Here is a 24,250-nt window from a genome sequence, read left to right as displayed (position 1 = left end):
AGTAATTATTTTTGTCACTTTCATAAAAGTCAGTAAAATACATATTTAATGTTACCAACATAATGCTGTGGGCAATTAAAAAGACAAATATTGTTGATAGCTATATTTTGAAAACATTTCTAAAAAATTCTACACTATTTACAATGTTTCTCTGTGTTCACAGTATCCCTGATGTGCAACTGTAAAAATATTGGCTCAAACCTCCTTAAGAATTGCTTTGTGGATCCCACTGGTGGATATAATGACCTCTTTCACCTTGTCAAAAGGGCAAACTTGTCAAGCTCACAGTATAGTCAATACTCTGAAGAGCATCCCTTCAGTCTAGAAACATGGACCAAGCAGGGACTCCGAAGTGCAGATGCTGAGATGTGCGAACCTGACAGAGACAAATAGTTCTAGGACTCACCAGCTGATCAAGGACGAAGGGACACTCTGCCTCTGAGGCTGAAGCCCACTTAGATTTCTCCTGTATCACTTAATGAGGTGAACAGAAACTTAATTCTTTGAAGTGCCTGATTTAAGAAGCTAAAAAGCAAAGGAAGCCTTTTTGCTTGATCTGATTCTTGTTATTAAAAGAAGCAGAGGAGATAAAACACTTTCTATTTTTATCTATTGATGTGTTTTGAGGTCAGTATTTTAATCTGTTCATCTATACTTGCCCTCTGCCCTCATTTCAAAGTTTCTATTCACTTCTGATTAAGAGTGTCAATTAATTTTTTGATATATCCTTTAGCTGATTACAGTTAACTTTTTCCAATTTGAAAGTTTGTCTTATTTCAATTGACTTATCATTCATTTTGCATTTCAATTTCATTAAGAACTCCAACAGAAAATTTCAGAAAATTTACTAAAATAAATTAATCTATTCTGATATCCTTTCCAGGGTAAGTAAATAAGAAATCTGGATCTGCTTCCTTTCCAATCACAGTCCATTGCTAATGTCTTTCAAAAATTTTCTATAAGAAATGATTTCCCCCCTTTTTCCTTTACTAGCCAGATTCGCTTTATGCCACCAAAGTTCTAGATATTATTAATTAAAATGCTACCCCACATTATAGAATTGCAATGACCTTCTGAATGTTTCTGCAAATGCCCAGGTCAAGAGAAAGTTGTGGCTTATGATTCTGTCCTTGATCTGCTGTTCCTGCTTAGTCATTTCAGTTTATGGATCTAATTGCTATCTAATGCATGATGCTTCCATTTTTAAGGGTATCAATACAAATGTGATAGTCAAGCCTCTTCCACAAATACTTTACCCTTACATGACATTTGTGTGAAGGACATACATTAACTGAAGGTTTTGGAGAGATGGGGAGATTTACAACACAAACATGCTAATAGCTCCATGGGTTCAGACATCATGTTTTAAAACTACTACATTCATAGTCCTGTACTTCTCTGAAATTAATGCTCACACTCTTTTCATTTTCCTCATGACTATGTCATGTCACCAAACTATTGTTTACTTTTAATACAAAAAAAAAAAAAGTCTGTGGAACTTTTTGTTTAGCTCCACCCTACTCATTCCAACAGGGGTCTCAACTGCTATCCCAAATGGCTTATTATCATTATAATTAATAAACAATGGCTTATTTTCTTAAATAATAATATTTTTTTTATTTTTTAAAAAGAAATAAATATTAACTATGAAAAGATTAAAAAATCATTTTATCACACTTTACCACATTACCAATATTAATATGGTTATAGATGTTTACCCTTCATTACAGACTTTGTATTTAGGTTATCTATAATTGAAATTAAGCCTAAAAAACAGAGTAATTTGTAATTCTTTTTTTTTTTTTTTTTTATCTTTCCTTTGACTTTCAGACCGAAGGACTGCCAATCTTTATTCCCAGCATTGTCACTGAGCTTACATTGCATTGTGGTGACAGTACAACTACCAGCATCAGTATCAATATCCTCCCTGGGAATACAGCAAAACTAGACTCTTACCTTTGAGAGGCCTTGGCACCTATTGAGTATTTTAAAGTTAAGTAAATGCTGTGAGAGAAGCTGCAGATTCTGAAAGCAAACTTGTCTTCTTGAGATGATGACAATCAGCACAAATGATCTGCCTTTAAAATATCTGATTCACCTTTACCCTTTCCCGTGTTTTAATTCTGTTGTTTCTCCAAATATCTTGCATTTTCTGTGAACACCTGACTGTTGCTACTGCAACTGATACTATTCACATCTTAGATAGCATGTTATGAGGCAGTGAGTACTGATAAACTACCAATGATGTATAGACTATATGGAACCACTCTTGTTCATTTTTTTCTGTAAAGTGTAAAGGCATAACTAAGCCCTATTTCCATATCTTGATACTAGTCATATAGCTAGCTATTAAGAATTGGATAGCTCAAATGTAACTGTGTATGTTAACCAGCTGGAATAAAATTTATTATGGTAATAGCTTCATTTCTCCGCTTAATCTTCAAATTTTAGTTTAAACTTCCTGAAGTTAGAGATTTTATTCTAAAATTCAATTTTATTGGGTAGATGAATAGTGGTATTAGGAAAATTACTTAGTCTCTAGGAGTCTGTTTCATCATCTATAAAACTGGAATAGTAAAGAAATTTATAAGGACCATTGCATATGTAAAAATATAGCTTATATGTAGAGCAATAGTCACTAACTCAAATGCCCCCATAAGCCATGTTGGTCACATAAATTGGTAAATCCAGGTCTGAGGTCTAAGAGAATTGGAATTTGCAGGGCTTTTGAGACCAGCAACAGATGAAGGTATTTAAATACAACTTGTCTTGGTCACACAAAACATTATGAAACAAAATCTGGCCACAATTTACTTGTTACTTATAAAAATATTAGTATGCAGGAGGTTCAAAAATGTTAGTTATCTTTTTCATTTCCACCTTCCTTCGACTTCCTACCCTGACATATTGGTGACTCCAGGCTTATGAGTGGTAATCAAAGTGAAAAATAAAGATGCCTAAAGCATTTTCTATGTTCTTAAAGATCACAGAAACTCTTGTGGAGAAACAGCAAGTAAAAACACCAGTCAAAAACAATAACGGAAATTAAAGAGTAGCAGAAGATGCCACTCCAAAATATGACTGTAGGAGCTCAGGACAAGCTATCTCAAAATATACTACTCTAGTATTTTGATTGTTTTGAGCTGTAGGCCCTTGGAAAACAGCCGATGCTGGAAGAGGCTTTCTCTGAATGCTTATCTGCGTAAAGGCAGATCCACCAAAAAGAATTCAAATCCTGTAAATCTCCTCTCTGGGAGTTTCATTAACCTGGGAAAACTGACTCTTATCACAGGAGAGGAGACTAGAAGTAGACATCACACCCAGATAAACTTTATCACAGTTTATCCTTACTTCCATCTATTCTTCTAAGAGCCCATTCATTGTTTCTAAAAATCATTTACTCTCCCCTAAGAGGCTTACATTCCCTTTCCCCTTTCCCTACTAAGATAGTATTTAATCCTGAATTCTAAAGCCACCTCTTTTAGTTACTCACATTTCCCTGGGTATCTCCCATGTATATATGAGGTATATATGTTAATAGGTTTCTGTTTGTTTTGCTCTTATTTATCTTTTATCACAGGGATCTCAGTTAAGAACTCAGGTGGGTAGAGGAAAAGTTATTTTTCCTCCCCTACAAAATGTAAACCATTGTCCTATATACAATGAAATCACCAAAGAAGAATCTACTTGTTGGGGTCATCAGAGAGGATTTCATACATAAGCCGGCATTTGAGCTGGCTCTTGCATTAAATAAGGTAGCCAAGGAAAAACAAGCGGGTGCCAAGGGCATTTAAAATTGCAGGAAACATTAGCACAACAATATAAAGACTATACATTGTGATAATTTACCATCTTAGAATCTTGTATTTGACTAATTAGACAATCAGAGAATACATTCTGCAAGGCCACAAAAAAAAACTAGATAAATATTTACCTGGAATCTTTAATTATTCATCAATACTTTGAATTCCTAATGCTTTTACCAAAGATTTATTCCCTCTACCTAATATGATTTGAATGGATGTTTCCTTATATAACACATTATATAAAAAAGCTTAAAACTCAGCATTTTCAATAGGTTTCAATAATATAATAATTTTGGAAGACTTGTTTGAGAATAACTCATAATTACTATTGGCATTCTTTATCTTTTTACTTAGGCCAAAGGGCACCAACATTCAATGTTATTTGTTTTATTCTTTTGACTCTCTAATGGTTTACTGCTTTGTGTTGAGAACTTATTACCCCTGATCTGGACTTTTATGATATCCTGCTACACTCAGCCTCTCCTCCCACTAAATCTACTCTGAATTAATCTTTCTAGAATACAATTTTGGTTTTATTATTTCTCTGCTCAACAACCTATAGTGATACCCCATTAACTATCAAATAATACAAATAATTACAAAATAACTACTAATTATTCAGCTTGGTTCAAACTGTATTGACAAATAAATTAGAACAGAGGTAAATAAGGTTTAAAAGAAGCAAAACAAACAGAATTCTGATTTTGAATCACTAGCACCTTCTAGATTTAAATCATAGTTCCATGTCTCTTTTGTATGACTTTATGTTAGCTGCTTAACATTTTCCAATGTTGGTTTCTACAACTAATTAATTACAAGTTTTTAAAAGTTGCTGTGAAGAGTTGTTGTAATGATTACAGGTAATATAATAGATGTTTCAATATTCGTAGGGAAAAAAAAACCCAGAAATGTTCTTGGTTAGGTTCTGGCAGCATAAATATAAGAATTTCAGACTAATATTCCAAAGAACACAAGGGGACTCAAAAATATGCCAGAAGAAGACATCCAGGAGGTAAACAGGTCATCAAGAGCGATTAACAGCATGTCATAGGAGGAAAATAAATTCAGGGGATTTGCAATAGGTCCAGGTAGTCCATTAGCAGGAAGAAATTATCCAAAGAAGAAATTAATTGAGATCAGAAATTTTATACAGCTGACAGACAGCACCCAGTCTCAGCAAATGGAGTTGCCAGGGCAGAACTCAAGTACCATGGGGATATAAGAAATCATGAAAACTAGCAACAAGATTCGGCTGATTCCAAGGTGCTGATATAGAATAAGGGCATCTTTTGATTTCCCTTGCTTTTGAGCTCAGAAATGGTTGAATGTATAGGGTAATGACATCTGGAATAAATAATATCACCCTGGGAGTGATGTTTGCATTAGAGTAGTAATAGAGATCCAATCCAGACTCTTATGTAATTTTCTTATTAAATTTGAATAGTTTGGGCTTTATAAATATTATTTTCATCTATAAATGAAATTTTCATTGTAACAACATACTCTGAGTAAAGTCAATAGTTACATATATTCTCAAATAGAACACTGTACAGTAATGGTCTGTAATAGGAAAGAAGATAAATGTATAACTAAGCATCAAAACTTGAGATCCGTGGTAGAAAGAAACATGTATACCCCAATTAAGAAGATTTAGACCAAATTTGTTTAACAAAACCTTTCTATGTTCCAGACATTTTTATTAACTCAATTTTACAAATGTGAAAACTGAGCAGAGCAATTTTAAGTAACTTATTTCAGGTAATACTGGCAGAAAGTGATAGAGTGAGAATTTTAACTCAGTAAGTTTGGTTCTGCCATATTTTTATTTTTACTTATTTATTTATTTTTTGAGACTCCATGTTTTCAATCGTCATTCCATCTTGGCTGATTATACGTTAATAAATGATTAAATAATATCAACCAGAAGAAAACTAGATACCGTTGAAAGCTAAATAAAAGTAACTCCAAATGTATGTAATTCAGACTTGCTGTGTAATACACCACCCAAAACTTAGAGACTTAAAATCAACAACTGTTTGTTTAGCTCAATCGGCTAAGAGATTCTTCATGTCTGAATCAGCTCAACTGATCTCTGTGGGGTACACTCAGTTGGATGGTCTAGAATGGCTTCATTCACATATCTGGCACCTAACAGGCTTTTGATCAGAATGCCTTGGTCTCATCTTCCAACAGGTTAGCTCAGGTTTACTCACAGGGTATTTTCAGGATTTCATAATGAGTCCGGGATTGTACACAAAAGAGCAAAAACCCCATTATGAAAATTGTTTTCAAGACTTGACATTTATGATTGTCAACATGAGGCAATGTTCCCTATGCCCAGGAGATATTTGACAATGTTCGGTGATACCTTTTTGGCATAGTCAGAATGTTGCTACTGGCACTTAGTAGGTAGCCATCGTAGATGTTGCTAAATATCCTACAGTGATCAGGACAATCTCCCTCGACAAAGAATTATCCAGTCCAAAATGTCAACACTGCAGAGGTCTAAAATCTGATCAATTCAGATTATATTTGTTAATGTCCTATTAACCAAAGAAACACACATGGCCTACCCTATTTCAAGCTGTGAAAACAACGGAGTCCACCTCTTAATAAAAAGAGAAGATTTTTGTGGCCATATTTTGCAATCTGACATTTCAATAATAATGTAAATTACTTGATAAAAAGAAGTAAAAAAGGTGACAGCACAGCAGCAGCAAGTAGCAGTGGAAGCTCAAGAAATAGATTAGAATGGATTAAAAGAGTTAAAGAGTATTCAACAGGACGGCAAACCTGGGAGGTTTTTTTTTAATATTCTGTTTTAATTTAATTAGACTTTATGCATTCATCTATGATTAAATATGATCTTTTCACAACCTTAAAGAGATGTCTGTATTTCAAATTGGGTTTTATATATTTAAAACACTAAATTAATCCATATCAATAGGATATTAGTCTATATATACAGTATATTTCAAAAGATGAAAAATAATTGTAATTGAGCAATAAATCTATCCATAGTAATTACTGAGGCATTTATATAGTTCTTAGTGCTAAATCTATTTATATTTTTCCTCTTTCCATAAATGTAATTTTTGCTAAAGGATAAATTAAAAATCAACGTGTCTTACTGAAAGATCAATAACTACTGACCGTATCATAAATAGAGACTTTCCTGAGGGAATTGGTTTCTTATGTTCATTGTCATTTGAAAGTTTCTTAAATCTTAGTCATTTTTAGTTAGGAAGAAGAAATAGAGAAAGAATAGAAAGAATTTAGCTTTTTAAACTATCTACTACTATTTTAGAAACCTCATGCACACAGATTAAATGTTTGGATTTGAAAAAAATTTTATGCTTAGTGATCTAGCTATACCTATATGATGTAAGATACCTGGTAATAATGTTAATGTTTTTGTTGATTTTTGTTTCCAAATACATGGGGTTTTAATGTCAAATGTAAGAAAAATTATAATTGATAATTATCATTATTATCATTATAACTGATAGTTTACCTTTAAAAAGCTAAAAATTACATAAAATATTACATGAACGAACTATAAAATTATTGATAACCATTTTTGCCTGTACAAATTACAATAATATGTGGTTCAAATTAATATCATTAGCTAACTCAAATTAAGATAATCTGTCTAATTTTTAAAAGGTTTGGCAAATTTAAAAGTATTGCCTAAAAAAAAATCTTGCTGTATGATTTGGAGATCCTAAAAAAAAAACAACTTCCTTAAATCTTTATCAAACATATGTGATTATGTCCTGTGCAAATTAAGATTTCAAAAAAGATGTTAAGATATATACCACCAGAAAATTAAAAATTAAAAAGCAGCTGTTGGAAATGTTTCTATCATTATAACCCATAAATGTACCACAAAATCTAAGTGTATATGTATGCACAAATGCCATTGTAATAAAGGATGAATTTGCTCATAGAAATGTAAATATTTTTCTAAAGAAAGATACAAGTTTCTCCTTATGAAATCTTTTCTTCGAAATTTTAATGAGAAGCAGCGTGTTGAAGTGAGAAGAGGTTTGCCTCTGGGGTCACACAGACCTCACTTTTCATCTTAGCTGGGCTGTTTCTTAGCACTAGTCTAGATCTTATCGTTAAGTAAGTTCTCAGAGGCTTAGCTTACTAGTGTATAAAATGAGATAATAATCCTATCCTACTGTGTTTGTTATGAAGGATAAAGGAAATAGCACATACAATTTACTTATCACATGTTAACTTACAGTATATGCTCAATTAATACAAGTAGTTTATTATTTTCTATTATTTTTGCAAACATTTTTGTATTAGAAGTTAATATATATCAGATTCTAATTAAGTTGTGCACATTATGCTTTATCTTAGCTCCTTTTTAGCTCCCGAGATTTCTGAATTCGTATTGGAGGAGAAAATGAGAAAAGTCTCTGAGCTTCACCAATTTAAATTTACCTATTTCCATTCTTTTCATTTTTCTCATCCCAATTTTTTTTCCATTCTAAAACATTCTTCCTTGCTACCGCTTTATATAACATATCCTTTAATTTAAATATTTTAAAAATTAAATAAGAATTTAGTGCATTCAATTTCTACCTTTAAAAATAAAATGTTAAATTATACAATAAAAAATAGATCTAGGAAAAGTTATCTAAGTAGTCAAATAGTCTTGAGTTCCTGACTGAAACATCAGTCTGTATGTTTGAGCAATTGTGTCTGAAAAACAATGAACTTCTTTGGCTAGCACTTGGAAAATATTCTCTATGTTTTCTCAATGTCAAAGTGATTTTCAATTTATCTCAGATGTGAGAGATAGCCAAAATGATCTTAAATAAAATGCCATGTTCATTAATTCTATCCCTAAGGAAAATATGATACATAACCAATATTCCTTTCATTGATTATGTACAGTATGTTAAATAATCACATTATAAAACTTGAGAGACAGAATCATAGATGTATGCAGACTACAAATAGTCCCCCAAATAAAATATTTCTGTACAAATCTTTGGCGATCAGCTATGGCAGGAAGGCAATATAAATTGATGCACTCATTTATCTTCACCTCTTCAGAGACCAGCTTATATTTTTCACTGACTACATTAATACATTCTGCATGTTTGACTATGAATAGTCACTGCTTTGAGATACATTTCAACAGCCCAGAACAGTTTAATATTATCAAGGTTACAGCTGTACTTGTTCATAAATAATTCATTTAAAATGCATTTTTTTTTAATTAAAAGTAGGTCATATGATTCATTTTGAAGTCCTGTGGGTCGTTGGAAGATCATCTGGGATGATTCATTAATACCTTCTCTAAAATCTGCAGTTTGCTACCCCACATTTGTTCATAAATGAACTGAGTAATGCCTATACTTCCTAGGTTTTCACTGTAAAATTCACAGAGGCATCTTCTATTAGCACCTCTATGGATTTAAAAACAATATAGGTTCATCATACTTCAATACACAGATACTAGCCATGAGGTGCTTGGAAAACTTTGCTCATTTGTCAGGCTAAATTGTAGTTCAGACTTGGCAGCAAAGAAAATAGGGCATCATGTTTTTACTTATATATAACATTACTGGTAACTGCAAACTGACACAATAAAATAGAAAATAGTTTAGGATATCTGTGGTTACACAAATCTATCGCCACACTTAAGGTCTTTGGGGGACATGACTTTAAAATGGAGTAGCTATTTCAAAGCTGATTTTCAGCTCTGTTTTGAACGGTTACTGAATAATGGTCCATAACCTGACAGGTGAATATGATTCTCCTAAGATTTGGCATTTGAGGACTCGCATGAACTATTTAGGAGTAACAGTAACTCCATACAATTCATTGCAGGACCAGTGGCACTCTAGTGGCATCAACGGTTAATGCACCTTTGAAAGCACAAGTCATCTGAGCAATTAGTTCACCTGCTAGAGATGCCGAGGTCACAAATTTGATTTCTATAAGAATTCCCTTTTCTTTTCAGAAAAAAAGGAAAGAATAGTCAAGACCAGAGATACACACACAAATTTATCTCATAAGATAACCTGGTTTAGGTAATGTCTTGTACCATCTCACATGTATTTCAAACTCTCCCTCTTTACCAGTTTTCCCATCTAAACGTATGAACACATATAAGTCTTGCTCATCTTGAACATTTTAATTATAAAAATATAATCTTCCATTAACATTGTATCTCCTCTTTATGTATTTTAACTATATAATTAGGTTTATTCTTTCTTTTTAAGACAGATGATCTTCACTTCTTTGCTTATTCTTCAGCTTGGATCAATCTAATATCCAGACCACATTGCCCCCAAAGCAGTATACATTAAGGTCAATGATAGGCTACAAAATTCACTGAACATTAGTGGTATTTCTCTTGCCCCAGTGTCCTCATACTTGACACTCTGACATTACATCTTCCTTTGCTTGTACGACATTACTTTCTTCTTCCGCCACTTTGATAGTTTCTTTTTAGCCTTTCTTAAGAAATATTCTATACTTTAGATGTCTGTGTTTTCTTTCCCCTAGTCTTTCCTCTATTCGCTACATATTCTGGACAGATATCCATATAAAAATTTCTTCAGAAATGACTGAAGAGTTGTTAGATCCCAAATATGCATGTCAAAACCATAGTTTCTACTACAGATTTCAATACATTTATCCAATAGCGTATCGTATATTGTAGACCTCTACTTAGCAGTTCCAGATATATCTTAAATTCAATGCTTAAAATAGACATCATCTTTATTTCCTCAATCTGTTTTTTTTTTCTTTCTCTCAGTAAATGACATTATCACTTACACTCACCCAAACTTCAGAGAAAGTGGAGTTGTGTTTAGCTATTGTCTGAGTACAGGCTGCTTTCAGCCCTCTCTAAATACAGGAGTGCCATCTCCTTCCAACAATCCTTCCAGGTTAACCAGAGATATATAGCTTTTTTTTTTTTTTTTTTTTTTTTTTTTTTTTTTTTTTGAGGCTTATAGATGTCTTGTTAAGATTGTGAGAAAATTTCGCAAGAGATAAACTAGACAGGGACCAGAAACAACTTCATTTAATGAAGAAATATAGATGAGCTTTACTCCCACTGGGTGGACATTAATCTGAGTGCTAGCTCCTGACCGCAGGAAGATTTCATCAGGTATCTATGACAAGAGCAGCTAGTATAGGTCTGGGCACAGCGAGAACAGTAGCAAATGATGTTTCAGTTTCCAAATGGCTCTGATGACTGAAACAAGCCCCTTCAAAAAGATTATTTACCAAAATGTGTATATGACCCATCGCCTTTAGCCCTGTCTCTAAGGTCTCTTAAAAATGCTCACCGCTTTTTACTCTTCCTCCTCTCCTCATTATGGTATAATGCCAAAACCAGACAAAACTCTGGGCTTCCTTCTGTTATCCTTCATATTTTTTTCTCTGATAAATGAATACAGAACTAACTACTAGAGTTGGAGAAATGTGAATAACAGGAGGGAGAAAATCAGATGATATTTTAAAAGTAATATTCTGCCGCATTAACAACAAGAATTATTCCAACCTTTCCTCTCTCTTCATATATAATTGTATTGCCTCCTTTTCCTGCTGAGTGGTGATAATCTAACTTCCAGATTTCTGTGTCATCACTAGCAAAATTAACGCCCAGAAGTCTATATACACCTTACCACGAACTTTTAGCATTATCCTAGGCAATTCCTTTGTCAATATAAGGAGCTAAAGCCTACAAAATTTTCAAATCCAAGACACAAGTGTGACTAAGAGACATAATCCAGCACAAAGAGTGGTCAGAGACATCTCTAAGATGGAGAGTTCCAAGGGGAACAATTTTTGTTACTGTTCTGCTTTTGAAATTGGGGGCTCTAAGACTAGACTAAGGAGTTTTATCTGCCCCAACAGTTTGCCCTAGGTGCAACTATCAGCAATAAGACTGTAATAGAACAGAATAGGTAAGGCCTTTGTTGCTGTAACATTAATATGATAGCTTTTAGTAAGGCTCAAAATAGATGGTGTCATCAATTGCTATTACTCACATATAGGAAATGTAGTTCTCAAAATCCATGGATACTTGACTTTTAACTCTACTTAGATTTATACCTCTAGCATATTTTCTTTATATGGCTATGAACACTGATTCTAGTACCAGCTCTCTTCTCATCCCCATTTATAACAGCCCCTCACCACAACAATACATGCTTTTGAACTTTTGACTTCCTCAAATCTCCAATCATGTGATGTTTCGTCATAGTCTCCCTTTTGTTTCTCAGAACAAGATGGTGGTTTTTTTTTTTTTTTTTTTTTTTGTCAAATGTCTGACAGTTTGCTTACCCTTGTCTATAACCCTTCACTCAGAGATAAATGGGCAATTATGGAATATATATCAATCAGTTATTTAAAAATACTTTAGTGATATTCCTATGATGTAGACGAAGCTGGTCTATTTCATCTCAAAGAAGAATTTACAACTCACTACATCTTTTCACTTTCACTACAATTATGGTTTTTATCTATGCTATTTCTCTCTCAAAATGAAACTCAGTAGAGAGACAGTACTCTACTCAAGTATGAGTCAAAGCAAATCTTCCTTGGGAGCAGGACCCTCCGTGTTCTCTCATTGTTTCAAGTGCAACTGCACGTTTATCCAAACAGGAATCACATCCAAGATAGAGAAATATACTATATTCCCTGAATAGATTTAAAAACTGAGCCCTTGAGATAAAAAAAAAAAGATGTCCCATGATCACAATATAAGATAAAAATAGAAAGGGTACAGAACAGGTACTAGTGTCATTCATGGATCACAATGACCTAGGGTTTAGAGAATATGATTATAAATTATGAATAGTATATTAATCTGTTCATTGTTATCGTGGATGATTGAAGATCTCAATAAAGGACTTGAGGATAAAATAAGAAGGTGGAAATAAATATGACAAATTAAATTTTGAGTTTTATTTAAAATGAACAACTAGCACAGATATAAACAGCAGTAGTAAGAAGAGCATATCATTCCAAGAACTCTAAGGGTTTGACTTATAAAATCAATATTACAGTAAAAGTTAAAATGTTCCCAAAACTAAAAATGAGCTAATTCATTTAATAACCCCAAAGTATGAAAATAGCAATGATATCATAAATGAGATTCAGAGAGGTAAAACTTTGTGGTGTATACTCACTACTTCATAAAGGAGCATATAAATAATCTTATATACCTGAAAGAAACTCTCTGTTACTGAGCAGGGATTGCCCATTAGACTTCTCATTGATTTGGATGAAATAACTGTCAAGATTTTCTTCCAACCTGTCCTCTGAATCTAACTCATGAATTTACTTTATGATATCTAATCCAGCATTCTTGATATTAAAATCCTACTAAAGTGGGTGACTTCATTAGAAGGTGGACATAGTCTAGTTTACTAAGTTCCTTCCAAAAAAAGTGTATTATTATTCACTGTACATGAAGAAATTGATTTCTATATGTCATATCATTTTTTGACGTTTAATAAATACATGGGTGCAACCAACTCTGTGGCATTGAAAATATTGTTTTTCTCAATAGGTCAAATTGAAAATCAAAAATCTCAAACTGTGGCAAATTCTCCTAAAGACCTCACTGGCTAGGGTAACATAATTTGAGTTGCCTTTCTTAGCAAACATCAATCTTGATTTACACCTTTTCAACACAATGTAGAAGACCTAGATTAAATGGAGTTCATGTGAAAAAAATTACCAAATTACTCAGTAATAAAAAAAGTAATTAGCAAGTTCTAAAATAATTAAATGTAGTATCAAAAGAAAAAGAAATAACAGGCATAACAAAGATTATATCTAGAGACTTGCCTGGGATCTTAAATTCACTGATGTTACTTTTAAGAGAGAATTACTGTGATAGCTATTTGTAAGTATGTATAGGGTCATCAATAACTAAAGTGTTTTGATTTGTTTCATGTGAATCTAAAAGGACAGAACCAAGAGTTATGGGTGAAAGTAAAAGGGAAATAAATTTCACTTGTCTCAATGAAATAAGTTGCCTTTCAGGGTGGTGTTTCTAAGTTTTATACTGGGTTAAGAGATCTTTTAAAATTCCCACATTGCATGAAAGTTGGGTTAAATGACTTCTAAGTGACATTCTAACTTAGAAGATTCTATGCTTAATGTGCTTAGTACAAGATTAGTTATGAAGCTTGTATGTTCTGAGTCCTGGTCCAAACTTCTCTCCATTATTTTCTCTTTTTATTACCAGAAATTGTGATTTTTTTTTTTTTTTTTTTTTTTTTTTTTTTTTTTTTAGGACATGGAGAAGATACTTATTTACCTGTTGGTTTGTTATACATTTTTCTGCATAATTGTGTTATGATTTGAGTTGCACGAAAGAGGCAGAAATACCTTCAAATAACATAAGATTGTTATTTCCTACACAAAAACAATCACTTGCAACCAGATAAGGAAAATGACCCTGAATATATCTTCTTCTCTTAGTCTTATGTAGTATTGTCCCATGGTTGGTAACTGCATGTTTGAAAACTAACTCACATGAAATATGAGATAGTCAATACTAACTTTTCATACAAGAAGTTTCTTATTAATCTGCCACAAGCAACTCCATTCCTGATATGGCAATTAGGAGGTAGAGGGATAATTCATTAATCATACACTTGTGAAAAAATAGGTTATGTAGTCTGTTTTGTCTGCATTGAACAAAACACCAAATGCAGAAATGTTTATTATACTCTGCTTCATGAAAATGAAGAAAATGGGACATAAACTTAGCATTTAATTTCTGTAGAATCCTGTTGTATTTGAAACCATCTTTTTATTATCATCACTTCAGGATACACAAATCTTGAGTTTCCAAATGACAGACTAACAGCAAGGGAACACTGATCATGGAAGCATTGACAATTAAAGAGCAAAAGCCAGGGTTGTTGTGAAGCAATTAACTGAATGTAAGCAATACTAGTACGATATATCCAACAACATCCAAAGTGTTGAAAGCAAGAGTCAAATAACAAAAATGGCATATATGATTTGTGCATTTGTTAACAAACAATATTAGAATAAACTTTTGTTTCTTTTGAATAGGGGAATGCAACATTTAATTTATAGATTCCAAATGAAGAAAACATTTGTTAGCTTCTAAAGGTTGTATGCCTATCTTGCCTTACAATTTAGTATCTTTCCACTAAGTGATGTTGACTCTATTTTAAAATTCAAATAATAAAGTACGGATTTATTTAAATACTATAATAAGATAATTTCCTGAATTCTTTTGATTTTGGATTTAAAATATCAAATTCTTTACAAAAGTATTATTTTGCTTAACATTTTTATATCCATGCTACCCTTAAATTTGAGCAGAATACATTATTTGACTCTAACATCTAAAATCTGGATATTAAGTAATTAATTAATTTTGCTATTATTGTTCAGAACACACACATACACACAAGTTCACTTAAAGCACAGAGTAGAATCCCTTAAATAAGCAGTCATGAGCAGAGGTTCAGAGCTACTCTGACATTTATAAAATAGAGTTCATAATTGTTTTTCTTACATTATTTTGTAAAATCCAAATATTTTTCCTTGTTCTGTCCCTACCTTCTTTTCATGTAACATTCCTAGCTTTGGGGAACAGAAGAAACCTAACATCAGAGTATTCACTGGTTCAAGGATACTCTTACTTACAAGTGCAAACTTCCAGACCCATAGCTTCTGACCCAGCCTCCACTCCTACACCATAGCAGGACAGGATGCCAATCTCTGGGCACAGTTTTGAGTTTTACTGCTCCTCCCCCTGAATCCAGCCCTCTCCTGCCACCCAGTCCCAGTATTGGAGACTACCAAATATATACACAATCTTGTTGGTGTTTGGATGGGGAGCAGTGGATAACAAGACTGAAATTATAAATGTGATCATGAATTGAATGCTTTATCCTGTAGGTCTCTAAGATCTATTGAATGTTTTAAAGCAAGTGAGTTAATGATAAAAGTTGTATTTGAGAAGGATACATTTTCAGTGGCATGCAGAGTATGTGTGTTAGCAGAGATACCAGCACACAAATAACCAGTACAGTGTAGATAAGATAAAAAAAGAATTATGACCTCTGCCCTGCAGTAGCTTAAACAGTAGTCCCAACCCCATCCATAATTTCTTTTCTTTCCATAGTTTCAGTTACCCATAGTTAACCATAATCTGAGAATATTAAATGAAAAATTCCAGAAATAAATAATTCACAAGTTTTAAATTGCACACTGTTCTGGGTAATGTGATGAAATCTCTAACTATCCCACCCCATCACTCCTGGGGTGTGAATTATCCCTTTGTCCAGGGTATCCATGATGTATATGTTACCTACCTATTGATAGCCTTCTCGGCTATCAGATCAACTGTCACAGTATCACAGTGCTTGTGTTAAAGTACCCTTATTTTATTTAATTATGGCCCGAAGAACAAGGGTAGTTAGTGGTGCTGGCAATTCATATATGCCAAAACATAAGTCCTCTAAAATGTTTATATTAAGTGAAAAGATATGTATATGTAAGAAAAACTTAGTATATATAGGGTTCAGTACTATTCACTGCTTCAGGCATTCGCAGGTGTTGTAAAACGTATCCTCCATGGATAAAGGGAAGACAACTGTAATTTTTTTGAAAGGCAGAACCAAGACATGTTAAATCATTTCTTCTGTTCACTGAAATTAGCTGAATACTGTTGCTGTAAAATAAGGGGTTCATTTAATTATATAACAAAAATGAGAACAATACACATATATGTCAATATTTTGAAGTTTATGGATGAGAACATTCATGTCATTGTAAGTCAGTAAATGCAAAATACCAGGGACTGTGGCTTTATAGAACTTTTGAGTCTTTATCATAGATACCAAATAAAATGCAAAAAATGTACAAAAGACAGTAAAGCCATAGAAAAATATTGAAGTTCTATTATAGAATATCAACTCTTTTACACACCCAGACATTTGCCTGGTGATTTCTTTCCACATGTATTTGTTTAGGAGAAAGAAACTGGATAATAAAATGGGAAGCAGTTAGAATTCGAGGTTACAAAAACAAGGCAAGGGGTAGATACACAGAAGTGCCCACGTTGGATTGCACTTCTGCTGACAGCGTTGTTGTCAGAATGTAAAAGGATAACCGAAAAAATCAGCATGAGAACAGCAGTCTTGTCCACAATGCCTTTAGAGAAGAATAGCCTTGGTTTGTGAATAAGTGCTCTTTGTATTTCTGGCTCAGCTTTGCCTTGTCTGCTGCCTAATTCAGCCCACATTTATCCGCTGGCTGCCACTTTCTATGTACGCGCTAACACTATTTATTCCTTGGCAATGCTCAGCTATGTAGCGTTACCTGAGGCACCATTACAATGTCAGTTTAGCTGGTTAGAACAAAATGCTCAGTAATCTAAAGGCACAAAGGAGTGGTATAATCAGGTCATTTGGCTTTGTACAGAAAAGCTCTCCCCTGCAAGGCCCAAGGCTGTCATTCTCACTCCTGCCCCTTAAGAACAGTGGAATTGAGCTGATATACCATCGCAGTCTGGGAAACCATTCAAAGAACTTGCTATGACAAGAGGGTCATTCTAGGGATGCCATCCTGTGGGATGGCTACATTGTTTTCCCACTAGTTGTTTAGAGGTTTGTTTGTCTTTGTTATAATACTTTGATGTAGCCTATGTCAGCCTACAATTTGAACCGCTACTTCGATAATCTATTACAACATGCCTACTTCATATGTAGAGGATATTGAGAACGTCTGTAATAGGTATGTAGTCACACCTGGTCCTGGATTGGATGGGATCCAATATTTGTAGATAAGGTCAAAACGTGGTGTTCTTAAGTGGTATTTACAGGTGGCCAAGAAGCCCTATATGTGTTGCCATACCGCTATTTATCAGAGCCATAAAGAATAAAAGGTTTTGCTACAAACATCCTTTATAGACATCTAGTTTGATTTAAAACTTGATGTTATATTTACATCATGCCCGGACTTGTACATTGTCACATGTAAGGACAGAAACACTGGATTGCTTCTTTATGTCTAGTCTAAAGCAATTTCAATTTTCACCAATGTTATTTGTTAACACTGAGGCATGCAGAAAAACTGCTTTTATATGAGAAGTCAATAAAAAATTTAATTGTTTATGTGGCATATTTATATTTTTATTGTGAAACAGAACATTTTACAAATATTAATCATGCCTATCAACTAAACAAATTATAAAATTAAAAGCTCATAGGATTGTCCCTATTTTATTGAACAAAAACATGTTCAGATATATTTAAACTCAAATATGACAATACAGGGTAGGAAAATAAGTCTGCTATTTTAAATGAAATTTCAATGAATAAACACCATTTACTCTTAGAAGAAAGTGAATAATCCTAGTGGATAGAAAAATTTTAATATGTAGAGATAAATGAGTCTCTCAATTATTATTTTTTATAATCTGAGAACATGATATACTGTCTAGCACATTGTAATACCTTAATACAGAAGACCATATGGCCTGCAAAATGTGGAAATGCATAACAAATATAATTCTATCATAGAAGCAGATGAAGGCATGAGGTTTTGGAAAAGCAGAGTATATTAGATCTTAGATCCACCAAGAAGCTAAGAGCAACTGAAAGTAACTTCTTTGGAAATTGGTAGAGTAGGGAAGATTTAAAAACAAACAAACAAACAAAAACAAAAAACAAAAAAAAAATGATTACTTACAGTAGAAGGAACTCCTTCTCTCTTGGATTATTTCTGCCATCATTCATAACTACCCTCAGACCTGCACTCATTCAAAACTTTATTGGTAAAAGACCTGTATGGTTAGACCAAAAGAGTTTCTCTTTGAAGCTCTGCATTTGTTTCTGCCCCATGTCCAAATTTATTTCTTCATCATCTCTCAAATGCTATTAATATATTTTTCATGTTTGGGTTTATGAAATTAGAACATAGATGAGCAATTTGCCTTGAGCAAGTAAATAGAAACAACCATCATGACTGGAAACTTAGTTTAACAGAACTTTCAGATAAAGACTATAAAGTAAGATCAGTCAAATTTGAAAAAAGTCCAATGAATCTTTTAAAATTTAAAAATATAGTTTTTCAAATTAATCTCTTGACAGGTGAATTGAATAGTAAATTAAATACAGTTGAAGAGAAACTTAACAAACATTAGAGAAGTCAACCGAAACATAACACAGAGAGATAAAAACAGGAAACAATGAAAGACAAACTAAGATGTGGAAGATAGAATGGCGAGATACAATAAAATTCTAACAGAAACTCCAACAGAAGTAAATAGAAAATGGGGAAGAGATAATATTCATAGTGTTGTGTTCCAGAATTGATAAAAGACATTGATTCAAGATGACTGAGTCCTGATTCAGATAGAAACATGCAGACACAATATAATGACAGTGAAGAACACTGAAAGAGGGAGAGAAAGGGAGAGAAAGAGAGAAAGAAGTTTCAAATGCAACAAGTGAGAAAATATATGAATTAGCTTCAAGAGACAACTAGATGAATAGCAAATTTTTTAGCAGAACTGATAAAAGCCAGTGACAATAGAAAATATTTTAAGTAACATTTAAGCAAAGATTTAAAGCAGGTATGTGAGTTATTCATGTGAACTTCGGAGGGAAGAGATAGGAGAAAATTTGGGGCCCAAGCAATGCGGCTACAAAGTCCCTAAGACAAGGATATGGCTTGTTTGCTCAAGAAAATGTCCAGGGTGGTCAGAGAAGACTGAGAAAAGAGGACAGAAGAGGCACGTAAAATCAAAGAAGAAACAAAGCCAGGTTATGTGGGGTCCTGAGGGCTAAGTAAGAATGTTCACCTTACTTAAGTGATGTGTGAGCCATTGCAGAGTTTTGAACAGGGAAATGATGTGATCTGATTCCACTTTAAAAATAATTGTCATGAGAGTTTTAAAAACAGTCTATTAGGAAGCAAAGGTATAATTAAAGACATCAGCTAAGAGGTTGTTATGGTAATCTAGGCTTGGACTTTGGTATTAGAACAGTGAAAGTGGTAAGGTTTCAATTCTGTGACAATTTTAAAGGTGGAGTCAACAAAATTTCTTGATTAGATATGGAGTGTGGTAAAAAGAGAGGATGTAGATGATTTTTGGCTCTAGGAGCTTGAAGTATAAACTTGCTTTCAATTGTGATGAAGAAGCTGTAAGTGAAGGCCATTTGGGAAGAGAGACTAGTTTGTTTTAAACGTACTGTGTTTGATAAAGTGAAGTTTAAATGTGTGAAGAGGTTGCTAGAGAACTAAGATGCTTCATTGTTTTTCTGTTACCATTTAACTCTGCCACTACCATTGTAAACAGGTCCTTCATTAAAGTCTCTTCAATCACCATGTTTGAAATTTCTGTTTCCTGTTACAACTATGAATGATACAATTATTAAATAAATAATTAATTAACATGATGCGAACTCTTCTACCCATCTGGGTCCTTAATGTTGGAATCTTTTCAAGTGTATATTTTGGCATAAATGGATTTTTAGAATTAAAGGAAAAATTCACTAGATTTAATTAGTAGTATGCTACATGTATTTATCTTAACCAAATTCCAAATAATGAAAATGATATGTGCTACTTTAATGAAACTTGTATATATAAAAGTAAATAAGAACACATTTAACAGAGGATTCAGAGTTTTACATTAATTCACACGTCATGATCTACTACTACAGGTACGGTTATGCACAAACTAGGCGTGAATTTGGAGTTTTTGTTTAGTCTTGCTTTGTTTTTATTTCCCCAAGCTGAAAGTCAGCAATGGCATATTCCAGTAACTTCTAGGAATGCTATTAATCACATTACTATAAAGAGGGAAACGGCTAATGTACACAAAACTATGTTCAAAGTTATAATTAGCTGACAGAGATATTCGTAACACAAAACATTGAATGTTTTGAGAAAATGGATGTAAAAATGTGGAATTGTCTATTAGGTCTACGGAAATGAAAAAGAAAACATGCTTAAAGCTAACGGATGTCTAGACTCTCCTAAGGAACAAAGCACAGCATTTATTTATTTATTTTTTTAGTTTCACCTGTGAATTAATACACACCTTCTGAGCTCTCATTACCCTCTTCCCTGTTTGTGAAATGAAGTACAATGGGGGGAAAAGAGTGTTCCTGCAACACCACTGTTATCCCAAACAGATGCAGCTCATGTTTTAACACCTACTTCAACAATGCCCTTTGTAGGTGTCATGCTCAATAACACATTTGCTCTCTAAAACTCAGAATGAATTAAAGAGAGAAAAAAATAAAAGCCATATTTTTTAGAACTACATTTACACTGAAATTTACATGAAAGAGATTTACATAGAAGAATAAGATCTATATGATATAATGTACAGGAGTGAAAATTGCTTCTCGGTTCTTTATAAAATTTTAGCTTGACTGGCAGATACAATATAAAAATAATATGTATGTTATACTTCCGTTTAGATTTTCACTCTCCCATGTCACATTGGAATATATATATATATAGTGTTTTACCACAGCAATAATCATTTCAAAGCATATTAGAGCTGGTCCTTGTGTGATATAAACAAATATGTGCCAGAACATTGAATTTTTGCTTTAACCTTTGTTTTAACATGGCTTAATATAATAATATTGTCCATATCCATATAAAAAATGTAAAGTAATAGGTTTACACATGACACACACACATATACATACATGCATATGATATCACATCATATCACATAATGGCAGCTACTTACATAGAGTAGATCAACAAAATGTTATTAAATATGTTTTATACTCTAAGAATTTGGAACTAGTGTCTTTACTTAATAGACATTTAATTCTAATAAGTGAGTTCATAAATATTTACTAAGTACCTACTACACACTAAGCAATGTACAAAGTAGAGGGAAGATATGGATAGATTTCATATAGCACAATGGGGAAAAATATATATATATATATTATATATATTATAAATAGGAAATTTCCATACAATATGTTCAGTGTTAAAATAGATGTAGGCAGGGTATGATAGTAGGCCATAGAGGAGGCCTGTGTAGCTAATCTTGAAATTTTAAAGTAGGTTTCCTAAAAGGGATGATTTGATATTATCTACCAAACTGTCACACAAACTATACCTAAGTTACTTTGGAATGCAGAAAAATAATTTTCTATGCTAGAATTAAGTTTCTCGGCTTTTAAAATATTTCATGTTTATTGGGTATTATTCTTTAAGAAAATTTACTCTTTCTTGAGTACAATAACCTTAGAATTGATATCTAGAATTGCTTCAATGATTTGTAAAATAAACTGTTCTGTGTTTGCATTATTAATAATGAGGTAAAATTTTTATGGATAAGTGGGTACGGTACTTTATGGAATATTGTGAGATTAAAACAGGTTACTTCCAGCAAGAATGCCTATAAGGAGCTATTGGAATAATTAAATAATAAGCAGTAAATATGTGTGTGGAGTTTGGCTGAAACAATCATTCATGTTTATTTGCTAAAGTTGGCAGGACTTACTTACTATATGGTGAAACATGGGGGTGTGAGGTGAAGGGCTCTGAAGTGGCTTGCAGGATTCTGACTTGGTGGATTAGGTGTGTGGTAATGAGGAATGCAGATGGGAGAGTGGTTCTAGGCATACTGAAGTGAAAGTGGATGTGGAATTTCCAAATGTCCTTATGGTCTAAAGTTAAAAAAAATCAGAGTTCCAGGAGTGCTTGAAATTTATCTACATGCAGCTGATTATTAAAGCTAAGAGGATAGATGAGATCATCCAAAAGGAATACACAGAAGTAAATCTAAAACTAAAGTAGGAACCCAAAGCAATAGTTACAATATTTAAGGAGCAAGAAAATGGGAGAGAATCAGTGTCCACAATGGGATTGGGGAGAGAACAAGTGGAAAATATTATAGAGACACAAAGAAAATTTGAAGAGAATATTGCCATGGAAGTCAAATGAATACTTAAATCATCAGAAGAAAATCACCAGTATCCACTACAGCAAAGTAACCAGCAACGTTAAGGACTAAAAAGGGACTATAAACTTGATTTCTAGGAGTTGAAGACTAGATAAGTTAGGCCAACATTCTGCTGAAAAGAACCAAAAAATAAATATAAAAACGTTGTACTAAATAAAACACAATGAAGTCATCAGAAATTTCACAATGTAGTGAAGATATAGAAAGTAATTAGAATAGTTCATTTTATTCTTGAATTTGCCTCTTTTTGGTGAACTGTGAACAAATGGATACAAGCAACAACTTTTTTTACAGAAAGAATGAATATTCTGATGATGCATGAGAAAATTTGAGAATTAAAGACAACACACTAATTTACCATGAAAATTATAAAATATTGGCACATATCAGTGTACTTCTTAGGTATTTCTCCATTCTTTATTTCTCTAAAGATAAGTGTGGGTGGCCTAGCTCTCACACATTACAATTTACAGAAAAACTACCTTCAAATCTAAAAATTTGAAAGAGGAAGTTTCAGAAATAAATCCTCTTAGGGAAGGAAAGATCCTATTGTTCATTTTCAGTGATGGTTGTAGACAACATCTACTCTTGAAATTGTTTCCAAAATATCTTCTCCTCTTTATTGTTTTTCTGTATCAGAATTATCTCTCCAAGGGGACTATTTAAAAGTGTAAATGTAAAGACAAAATATAACATGTGTGGAAAGGCTAGCTCTGACTGTAATATGGTGAATGAGCTCTTGTCTGGATAAACCTAAAAAGCAATTTTTTTTTTCTATTTGACTTTTGAATATGCAATTCAGTCTTTGAAAATGATATTGTTATTTTTTTATCATAAGTAATATTTTTTCCTGATGCCTTAACTGTTTCTTCAGTTCAGTTTGTTTTGTAGCATATCGACTAATTTAAGAGCAATAAATTTCAATATCTTTAATAAGCAGAATTTTTAAGAACAAGTTGATTGTGATGCCATAATTCCCCTCCCATATCTTATGGTAATATATGTAAACATGACTTTACATAAAAAACAAATTTCATGAATACAGAAATAAATGAATTTAACATTTAAAAAACAAAATTTCTACTTTTCAGAGCGTATAGAGAGTTATAAAGGAGTGCAGTTATTTGTACAATATCAAGTATAAATAATAGGAAGTGAAAATCAAAGGGGAAAAGGTGTCTATAAAATCTCATCAATTATTCAGAAACATTTTAAGTGGCATAAATAATTTACAGTTTTGTATACATAGTACAAAATAGTAAACAGTGAAATGAACAAATAAAGACTTCTTGACATGTGCACCCCCCTTTTTTTTTACTCCAATTTATCCCCACCTATGACTTTAATAATCATCTAATTGCAAACAATTCTCAAACTTACATTCTACATTCTCCACTTCTCCAATGGCTATTTAACACTTCCACTTGCCTATCTCAGAAGTACTTCAGATTTT

Source organism: Rousettus aegyptiacus, unplaced genomic scaffold (genome assembly GCF_014176215.1).
Source record: "Rousettus aegyptiacus isolate mRouAeg1 unplaced genomic scaffold, mRouAeg1.p scaffold_m13_p_1, whole genome shotgun sequence".
Taxonomy (NCBI): Eukaryota; Metazoa; Chordata; class Mammalia; order Chiroptera; family Pteropodidae; genus Rousettus; species Rousettus aegyptiacus.
This window is presented reverse-complemented; position numbering follows the sequence as displayed.